Here is a 10818-nt window from a genome sequence, read left to right on the forward strand (position 1 = left end):
ATAAGCATCTTACTTGTAAGTATATTTTTGTCCGCCCTGTCATACATATAGTGTTTCCAATAGTTCTTTAACTTTAAAAAAATCATATATCGATCATGGATTACTATCTGACTAGATAAGAGAGTCTTAAGCCAATGTGAAGAACGTTGGTCAGGTAGGGTACAGTCTTTGTAGACAGAAATGGAAAATGTATAACATGGGAGGCCTCGTTACATTGGATTCCCACTGCCAAAATAACTATAAAATGGGGTTACTTGAATAGAGAAAACAACGTAGCTCGATCCATCCGTTTTGAGCTGTTGGTCATATGCATTGCCTTCGATGGCTGGCAGAGTTTGTGTGGTGTATGAACGAAGCATTATTTCTGCGTTGTTTTTATTGTTTGCACTCTTCTCCTCTGCTGTTGAGGCGAAGGTGCATTTTCACAAATGGAAATTGAATTACCAGAAATGGGCTCCTGATTGCGTGGAGGTGAACATCATTTCTATAAACGGAGAGTACCCTGGACCAACCATTAGAGCTAGAGAGGGGGACACCGTTATTGTGCAGTTAGAAAATTTGATGCCCACTCAAAATATTGTTATTCACTGGCATGGCATTCTACAGGTAAATAACCTACATCTTTTCCTTTCCCTTTCCCTTTCAGTATTAATTGCCTCCCTCTTTTAGAGGGTAAAAAGTGCACCAATGATTCTTTTTATATGTAGCTTACTTTTCGCATTTGGGAATAGAATCATTTTTACAGTCGTTCTAGTTTATAGATGATTGATAGTATCATGTATTCTTAGCATGATGCTGAGATCTTCACTTCAAACTCCAGCTCCACCACTCTATTTCCACCATTCTATGAATAATTTATAGAATACTTCAGTTTAGGAGTAGTTTAAACAAGAAGCATGCTGTACATATGGCATGCATTAGATGATATTTTTGAATGCATTTTAGTTTAGTCTTAGTTACTTCTTCTCCCATCCTTAATCATAGGCATGGAATAATGCTAAAACTACTGTCAGAACTCCTAATCTATATTTTGATCTATGTGTTATGGATTAGTTTTAACAATTTTTATTTGAATAAATGTATTGGCTGAATAGCAATTTGTAGTTGGAATAATATATCAGTTTTTTTCTCTGCAGTAAAACAGAGCCTTCCTTGTTTTGAATATTATCATTTTTTTTATTGTGTTGCTGCTGTTGTTTGTATCCTACATTTGGTATCAGAGCGGAAGGTGTTTGGAAGACAGCAGCATGGCAAACAATTTGCAAATCCTAGAGTTTGATGGAGTTGATTACCAATATTGGTCAATCAAGATGAAGACTTTTTTGATTGGGAAAGATTTTTGGGAGATCGTTGAATCTAGATATGAAGAGCCTGCAGATTGGAATACTCTCCAACCTAATGACAGGACATTGAAGAAAGAAGCTGAGAAGAAGAATGCAATGGCATTGTTTCACATTCAGAGGGCTCTTGATAAGAGCTTGTTTCCTCGAATTGCTGATGCACAGACAACAAAAGAGGCCTGGAAGACTCTAAAAGATGCTTACCATGGCAATGATCAGATCAAGGTTGTGAAGCTACAAACCTTGAAAAGAGAATATGAGAACTTGAAGATGAAGGAGACAGAGAGTGTGGGAGATTTCTGTGTGAGAGTGAAAGATGTGACTCATAAAATGGCCACTTTGGGTGAATCTATTGCTCAAGAGAAAATAATACAAAAGGTATTGAGATCTCTAACCCCAAGATGGAATATTGTAGTAATTGCCATAGAAGAAAGCAAAAATTTAGCTACCATGGAGTATGATGAATTGGTTGGATCTCTTATATCACATGAGGATAGAATAAGGGACACATTTATCAGTGTTAATGAGAAGACTTTTGCTTCCCAATTGCAAATTTCAAAGAACGATGGTGCTAGCAGCAGTAGTAACAACAACAAAGGCTCGGGAAGGGGCCAAAATCAGAATTTTTCAAGAGGATCTAGAGGAAGAGGAGGTGCTCAAGGAGGCAAAGGTAGAGGCAGATTTGATAAAAGGAACATCCAATGCTATCATTGCAATAAGTATGGACATTTTGAGAGAGAGTGTAGACTGAAATCAGGTAACAATAGTGCAAATTATGCCCAACAAGATGAGGATCCTTCCTCGGGTAATTCATTTTTGTGTTATGGGAAAGGTAAAAGTATTGTGAATGATGTTTGGTATTTGGATTGTGGATGCTCTAACCATATGTCTGGCAACAGAGAAATATTTTCAAAGCTTGATGATAGTTACAGATCCAATATTACCCTTGGTAATAACAATACTATGGATGTTGCAGCCAAAGGAGCCATGGATGTTCAGACAAAGGAAGGTATGAAAAGTGTTCAAGATATTTATTATACTCCCAAGTTAAAGCATAATTTATTGAGTGTTGGGCAGCTATGTGAGAAGAATTATAGAGTGGTATTTGAGAACATGCACTGTACTATCTATGATAAGAATAAAAAAAATAAAGTGATTATAGTTGTTCCTATGACAAAGAATAGGATGTTTCCTTTGAAGTTTGGTCAAAATGATAATCAGCTTATCAATATGGCTTATGAGGATAAAAGTTGGTTGTGGCATCTCAGGTATGGCCATTTAAATTTCAATAGTTTGAAGAATCTAACATCAAATGCATTAGTTCTTGGATTGCCTAAGGTTGAAGAGCATAAATAGATTTGTGAAGGGTGTGCAAAAGGGAAACATTCAAGGGAATCATTTCCAAAAGGCAATGCATGGCGGGCCCAATACCCACTTCAACTTATTCATTCAGATATTTGTGGTCCAATGCAAACACAAAGTTTGGGTAAGTCGTCATATTTTATTACTTTTATTGATGATTACTAACGCATGTGTTGGGTATATTTTTTGAAGACTAAAGATGAAGCCTTTGATACATTCAAGAAGTTTAAAGCTCGTGTAGAGAATGAGAAAGGGAACACAACAAGATGTTTGAGAATAGGTTGAGGAGGAGAATTTTGCTCAAACAATTTTGAAAATTTTTGTGAGATGAATGGCATCAAAGACAACTCACAACTGCATACACACCCCAACAGAATGGAGTGGCTGAAAGGAAGAATCGTACTGTGGTAGAAATGGCAAGGAGCATGTTACAAACCAAGGGTTTGAACAATTCTTATTGGGATGATTCAGTTGCTACAGCCGTATATATTCTCAACAGGAATCCTACAAGTGCCCTACACAAGATGACTCCATATGAAGCATGGTATGAGAAAAAGCCTAATGTAAATCATTTTAAATTTTTTGGTTGTTTGGCTTATGTTCACATCCTTGATCAGAATAGGCAAAAGCTAGATGCTAAAAGTGAATCATGTATTTTTGTGGGCTATAGTGAGGAAAGCAAAGCTTATAGATTATTCAATCCTATTACTAATAAGATTGTTGTTTCAAGAGATGTGATTTTTGATGAAGGGGGAGTTTATGATCATCAAAAACAACATGTTGGAAAGCCAAAATCAGTTTTGGATGATGATGATATTGCTGATAATGATAATGAGCAGCCAGCTAATGGTTCTATTTCAAGATCACCAAGCCCACCAAGAAACCCCTCACCAATACCAAGAGCAAGTCCACCCTCTAGTCCTCCAAGGAAGGTAAGAAGATTGAGTGATATTTATGAGAGGTGTCAAAATCAAGCACATGAAGAAGATCCAATAGGTGAGACCATAAATTTTGCATTACTTGCTAAAGCTGATTTTGAGCCATCATGTTTTGAAGATGCATGTGCTAATGAGGTTTGGATGCAAGTAATGAATGAAGAGATGGATTCCATTGATAGGAATGAAACATGGGAGCTTGTAGATCTTCCACATAAGAAGAAGAAGATTAGCACAAAATGGTTCTATAAGACCAAGTATAATAGTGATGGGAGTGTTGAAAGACACAAGGCAAGATTGGTTGCTAAAAGTTTCACTCAAAGGTATGGCATTGATTATGAAGAAAATTTTGCACCAGTAGCAAGACAAGAAACTATTAGGATGCTAATCTCTCTTGCAGCTCAAAAGAAATGGAGTATTCATCATATGGATGTGAAAAGTGCTTTCTTGAATGGGTACTTAGAAGAAGAGGTATATGTGGGATAGCCACAAGGTTTTGAGATTCAAGGCAAAGAAGATTATGTCTACAAGTTGAAGACAACTTTGTATGGCCTCAAGCAAGCACCACGTGCATGGTATGCAAGAATTGATGGATATTTTCAGCAGAATGGCTTTCAAAGAAGTAAGAGTGAACCTACCCTTTACTACAAACAAGAAGGTAATGATATTCTCATTGTGAGTTTGTATGTTGATGATTTGTTATATATGGGTAGTAGTTCAAAGATGAAAGATGAATTTAAAGTTGCTATGATGAATGAGTTTGAGATGAAAGATTTAGGTCTCATGAAGTACTTTCTTGGCATGGAGGTTTATCAAGGTAAAGATGAAATTTTTATTTGTCGAGAAAAGTATGCAAAAGATATGTTGAAAAAATTTGATATGGCTGATTGTAAACCTCTTTCCACTCCAATTGCTCATGGAGTTACATTATGTAGAGATGATGGTGCTAAAATTGTTGATGAGACATTATACAGGAGCATTGTGGGGAGTTTGATGTTTTTAACTCACAAAAGGCCTGATATTGCTTATTTAGTTTCATTGGTTTCAAGGTATATAGCAAATTCATCAGAGGAACATATGAAGGCAGCCAAGAGAATTTTGAGGTATGTGAAAAGCACGGTAGATTTTGGCATTCACTATTCTTCTAATAAGTTTGAGCTTGTTGGCTTTAGTGATTCAGATTGAGGAGGTTGTTTGGATGACCGAAAATCTACATCTACTAATTGTTTTTCTTTGAGTTCCGGTTTAATTACATGGACTTCAAAGAAGCAAAGTATGGTTGCTCTCTCTTCTACAGAAGCGGAATATGTTGCAGCCACTTCAACTGGCACACAAGCTTTATGGCTTAGAAAGCTTCTTGAAGAAATTGGAGAGATACAGGTTCAGCCTACTGTGATTTTTTGTGACAACATAAGTGCCATTAAATTGGCCAAGAATCTGGTTCATCACAGTAGGACCAAACACTTTGATCTTAAACAACATTTTATCAGAGATTTGATACAAAATAAAGCGGTTGAGTTGAAGTACATCAGCACAAAGGAGCAAATTGTAGACATCTTCACAAAGGCAGTTACAAAAGATTAGTTTTTGATACTCAGAGATCAGATTGTGAGTCCTCTCAACATCAAGGGGGAGTATGAAGATTGATGCTGAGATCTTCACTTCAAACTCCAGCTCCACTGCTCCATTTCCACCATTCTATGAATAATTTATAGAATACTTCAATTTAGGAGTAGTTTAAACAAAAAGCATGCTGTACATATGACATGCATTAGATGATATTTTTGAATGCATTTTAGTTTAGTCTTAGTTACTTCTTCTCCCATCCTTAATCATAGGCATGGAATAATGCTAAAACTATTGTCAGAACTCCTAATCTATATTTTGATCTATGTGTTAAGGATTAGTTTTAACAATTTTTATTTGAATAAATGTATTGGCTGAATAGCAATTTGTAGTTGGAATAATATATCATTTTTTTTCTCTGCAGTAAAACAGAGCCTTCCTTGTTTTGAATATTATCATTTTTTTTATTGTGTTGCTGCTGTTGTTTGTATCCTACAACCATGTATTCTTAGCATGTAAGAAGTATATTTTATTACTTCTAATACATAATACAAAATGTGTAAGGAATGGCTATCAAGTACTTTTAATGTATCGAGACATCCATGTTCCTTGCATTGTAGGGGCTGGATAGGGTTCTGATGTGTACAAGGAGTAGGGAATAGTCATATATGGCTGTAGATTCGTAAACAGAAACACATAAGCTTAAAAACAGATGGCTTAAACTTAAAAACAGATGGCTTATATTACATACTACAAAAAAGCTACTTCCGTCTACCAAAAAAACTAACTCCTTTCTCCTAGGAGATTTTAACTTATCACATATCTTTAAAAAGGAAATTCTCCACCGCCAACCGATAAAATACCATATATAAACTATTAAACATCATGCTAGATATAATAAACTATAATGTATGTAGAGTGTCTTATGTAACGTTTGTTATGCTTGTTAGTTCAATATATTGGTTATTTGATGGAGTCCAGATTTACCAATTGTGAAAACAACTCTCCTGGCGTTTTACTTGCAGATTGGCACTCCCTGGGACGATGGGACGGCTTCTATGTCGCAATGTGCAATCTACTCGGTTGAGACATACGTATGTAAATTCGTTGTGGACAGAGTAAGTTTGAATCTCTTTCACTGTGGGCAAGTTATAAGTGTGTTTTGTTTGATGATGATATTGATCATGAATGGGTGAAATATTGCAGCCGGGGACGTACTTCTATCACGGTCATTATGGCCTACAACGGTCAGCGGGGTTTTCTGGGTCGCGGATTGTGGATGCCAAGGGCAAAGAACCGTTCACTTACCATGGCGAGCTAAGCATCGTGTTAAATGACTGGTGGCACAAGAGCACCTATGAACAGGCCGTGGGCCTCTCTTCCAATCCATTCGTCTGGGTTGGGGAGCCTCAGGTACATCATATACCATCCATTTACTAGTCCAAGTATTTTCTGACCTATGAGGATACCTAAAGACAAAAAAAAAACTCTGTCAAATGGCTGGGTAATCAAACATATATGGCCTTTATGATGGTGCTTAGGAATCTTTTGATCTTAACGATATTGTTGTTGTGTGCTGCATATTCTTACCAGTCACTGCTGATAGAGGGTCGAGGACAATACAACTGTTCGGCAACAAGCAAGTCGTGCAACGCTACAAACACGCAGTGCTCGCCATACGTGTTGTCGGTGCGACCTGGGAACACATACCGCCTCCGCATTGCCAGCGTCGCCTCCCTTTCGGCCCTCAACTTTCTCATCCAGGTGGGTCACCTTAATCCAAAATGTTTATTCTTTAAATCACATCCATGTCGGATCTAAATCTTTATTTACATACTTTTCAACAGGGACACGAGATGACGGTTGTGGAGGCGGACGGACATTACGTAGAGCCGGTGGAAGTTGATAACTTGGACGTTTACTCCGGCGAATCATATTCCGTTCTGAATAGGGCGAACCAAGACCCTTCTCAGAACTATTGGGCGGGTGTGAACGTGAGAGGCACACTGGACTGGCCATTCTCAACTATCTTCCCAATCCATCAACTAAACTCCCCACTGCGCCGTCTCCCACGAGTCCACCGTGGAATGACTACGCGTACAGCAAAGCTCTGGCTAAGAAATTCGTGGCTCTGAAAGGACACGAAGAGCTTCCCCCGCTACAGTCCAACAGGCGGCTCATACTCAACACGCAGAACAAGATCAACGGATACACACAGTGTGAAAAATCAAACTATTGCAGTCACTGATTATTAATCTCCTATCACAAATGATTATTAAACTGCTGAAAATAAATTCTCAGCTAATATCGAAGAATAACACAACTGCAACTTCACTTATAAAATACGGAAAGAAATGCGCAACACAATGAACACAATATTTTCGAACAAATTGTCCCTGGAAAAACCCCTAAGGGAAAACCAGTTCTACAGATGAGGAATTATATTAAACTTCAGCAAATCAAGAGATACAAAATTCCTTGCCTCTCACTGGCAGAACTCCGACAACCTCCTAATTTCTCCCGCTGATATTCCCCACTGCTATCCCCACGCTAACACTGCGCCCTTGCTAACACTGCAAGACTGTTTGCTAACACTGCAAACTGCTTCACAAAAGCTTCTTCCTGTGCCCTTGCTAACACTGCAAGACTGTTTGCTAACACTGCAAACTGCTTCACCAAAGCTTCTTCAAAAGCTTCTATCCCTGCGCTAACACTGCGCCCTTGCTAACACTACAAGACTGTTTGCTAACACTGCAAACTGCTTCACGAAAGCTTCTCCCTTTTTCATCCAAATGACCCAATGACCCCTTTCTATACTACTCCTGTTGGTAAACCAACGACCGAGATTAAATCTAACCAACGGCTGAGATTAAGGCAACTCGACAGCCAATAATAGAATTGGTTGCAAAGTGTGCAAAAGGAATCACTAAAATTAGTAAATAATAACCATTTACTAATTTTTGGCAAGTGGACAAACAGCAGTCCAAACCACCCATAAATACAACCGCTATTCATAGATAAGGACGAACAGCTGTCCAAGCTACCCATAAATAGTGCTGCTATTTCCAGGTCAGAAATAACAGCTGTCCAACTAAGAATAATTAACACAAAGTGGGCGATCAACAACATTTCCCTGGTTCCTCCTCCTCCTCCGTACTTGGCAGCCATGAAATACAAAATAAATGGTGCTTATGATACAACTCCACCTCCGGATACGTACAGTCCTCGTGACTACAACATCACCATTCCTCCTCCAAATCCCAACGTCGTCGAAGGGAACGATGTTTACCTCTTCAAGTCTAACTCCGTTGTGGATGTGATTCTTTTAGAATGCAAATACTCTGACTGCCAACAACTCAGAGATCCATCCATGGCATCTGCACGGCCATGATTTCTGGGTTGTGGGATACGGAGATGGCATGTTCAACCCGGCAAAGGACACTGTAAAGTTCAACACTGTCAATCCTCCGCTGCGGAATACAGTGGCAGTGTTTTCGTATGGAGGACAGCCATTCGGTTTAAAGCGGATAATCCAGGAGTATGGGCTTTCCACTGTCATTTGGAGGCCCACTTTTTCATGGGAATGGGAGTGATGTTTGCGGAAGGTCAGTTTGGATTTTCGTCAGGATTTTTTACACTTTTTATTTAAAAAAATTGAAATTTTCTTTTTAACCAATGACAAATAAGAATTTTCCCAAATTATCTTACTCATTGCGATTACGATTGTAAATTTTTTTAAAAAAAATTAAATAATCGAACATCCAAAAAGAAATGAGTACAAAATTAGAGCAGGGGAGGCAAGCCTCAACCACCAAGCTCAACCATCTAGTTCAACCGAGATCTAAAAAATAGCTAACTCGCACAATATGAATCAGTTTTTTCGAGAATACAAAAGAAAAAGATGACAATTAATCCAGAATGTGATCATGGTCTTCAGTCCAAGAAGTCCAACCTTGCTCTCCTTCCATCCAACCTATTTTCTTGCTCTCACAGATATGTGCAAAGAAATCTAGCCTATCAACAGAAGGGCCTCTGGTGTCTCTAATTTCCTTCAATAGACGCTTAAGGGCAGTCTCGAAAGTTGCCTGATCATCTACAATGCTAGCCCATTCCAGCCCATGGCCATCATGTAGGAATCTTTTCAATTTATTTTCCTCAAGCTTCATGATACAACACAGAGTTTCAATTGAAACAAAGTAAGGGATCTACCAATGTCTTGGAACTTGTCCTCATTTCTAAATTTCCAGATAAACCAAAGAATATGAGAGGATAGAATATTTCAAAAGAAATTAACATCTTTTTTGAGACCAGTAATATTGCCAAGAATAATATCCATAACAGACACATGATCAGTAATAATAATTCCAAAAAATTTCCATATAATCTTAGCAAACTGACAAGTAAGAAAAATATGTCTTAAGTTCTCAGGAGTCCTGCAAACAGAGCAAGAGTTAGTAATGCCAAATTGATCTTTAATAGGAAGTCTATCAAGAAGAAGTTGCCACTTGAAATGCAATATTTTGGGAGGAATATGAGATTTTCAGAACCTATCAAGAATTTTTTGCCATTCAAAAAAATCAAGATTCATATACCAAATAGAATTCAGATGTGAGAGAATGGAATTATCTTTATTAAGGACTTTATAAATATCCTTAGCCTTGAGTTTATGCAAGAGAGAACCATCATCCCAACGAAAGGATAAGAATCTGTGAGAGTCTACATCACACCTACAAGGAAGATTGAATGAACTACAAGCATTAGACATCAGATTATAAGTACATTTGTGGGAATCAGGAAGATTAAACTTAAGCTTGATATCCTGCCAACTAGCAAGATTATCATTCTCAAGGATATCAATGAAACATTTAATACCAAGGCTATTCCATAGCTTAGCAGAACACCCTTGAGTTAGGGCGAGAGGCTTGTCTTTGTGCTTCAAATTCCACCAGATGGAACGTTCACCATGAATGGTATTATTATTGTCAGAGTTAGAATTATAAATGAAACCTCTAACTAGTTCCCAAGCCTTCCAGATAGACTTAAAAACCAGAGAACCTTGAACAGAGACAGAGAATGTCCCAACAACGAGAGCAACAAAAGGAAGATTCTTCCAATACTTGGGTTGCTTAAGAAAACCAGATTGAATATTATGTCTCAAAAGAATTTTCCAAGGCTCTTTCCCATGAAGAGCCTGAAATATCCATTTAGCCGCAAGAGAGACCCCTTGAATCCTAAGGTTTTTGAGGCCTAGCCCTCCTAACCTCTTATCAATGTGACACCAGCTCCATCTAACAACATATTTTTTCTTATTTCCTTTACCATCAAACCATAAGAACCTCCTAATGGCCTTTTGAATTTCAAAAATTTGATAACTACTAAACATCCAAACTAAGGAATAATAAATACTATAAGAAGATAGAATTTTTTGACAAACTTGCACTCTACTGGTGAGGGAAAGAACCCTGTTATCCTATTTGTACAGCTTTTTGAAAATTCTATCCTTAACCCAAATCCACATGTCTTTGAGTGAAGGGGAGATGGAAAAGGGAACCCCCAAATATCTAACAATCTTGTTAGGTCCCCCCCAAGAATATCCAAACTGAAGGAGCCAATCA

General features: G+C 37.9%; 1 pseudogene; it reads left to right on the forward strand.

Moving 5' to 3' along the window:
- The first annotated feature begins 321 nt into the window (after positions 1-321).
- LOC149536483 (L-ascorbate oxidase-like) lies at positions 322-8852 on the forward strand (annotated as a pseudogene).
- Positions 8853-10818: the final 1966 nt, after the last annotated feature.

This window comes from Cupressus sempervirens, chromosome 10 (genome assembly GCF_028749045.1).
Source record: "Cupressus sempervirens isolate cs-2001-9-10 chromosome 10, ASM2874904v1, whole genome shotgun sequence".
Classification (NCBI taxonomy): Eukaryota; Viridiplantae; Streptophyta; class Pinopsida; order Cupressales; family Cupressaceae; genus Cupressus; species Cupressus sempervirens.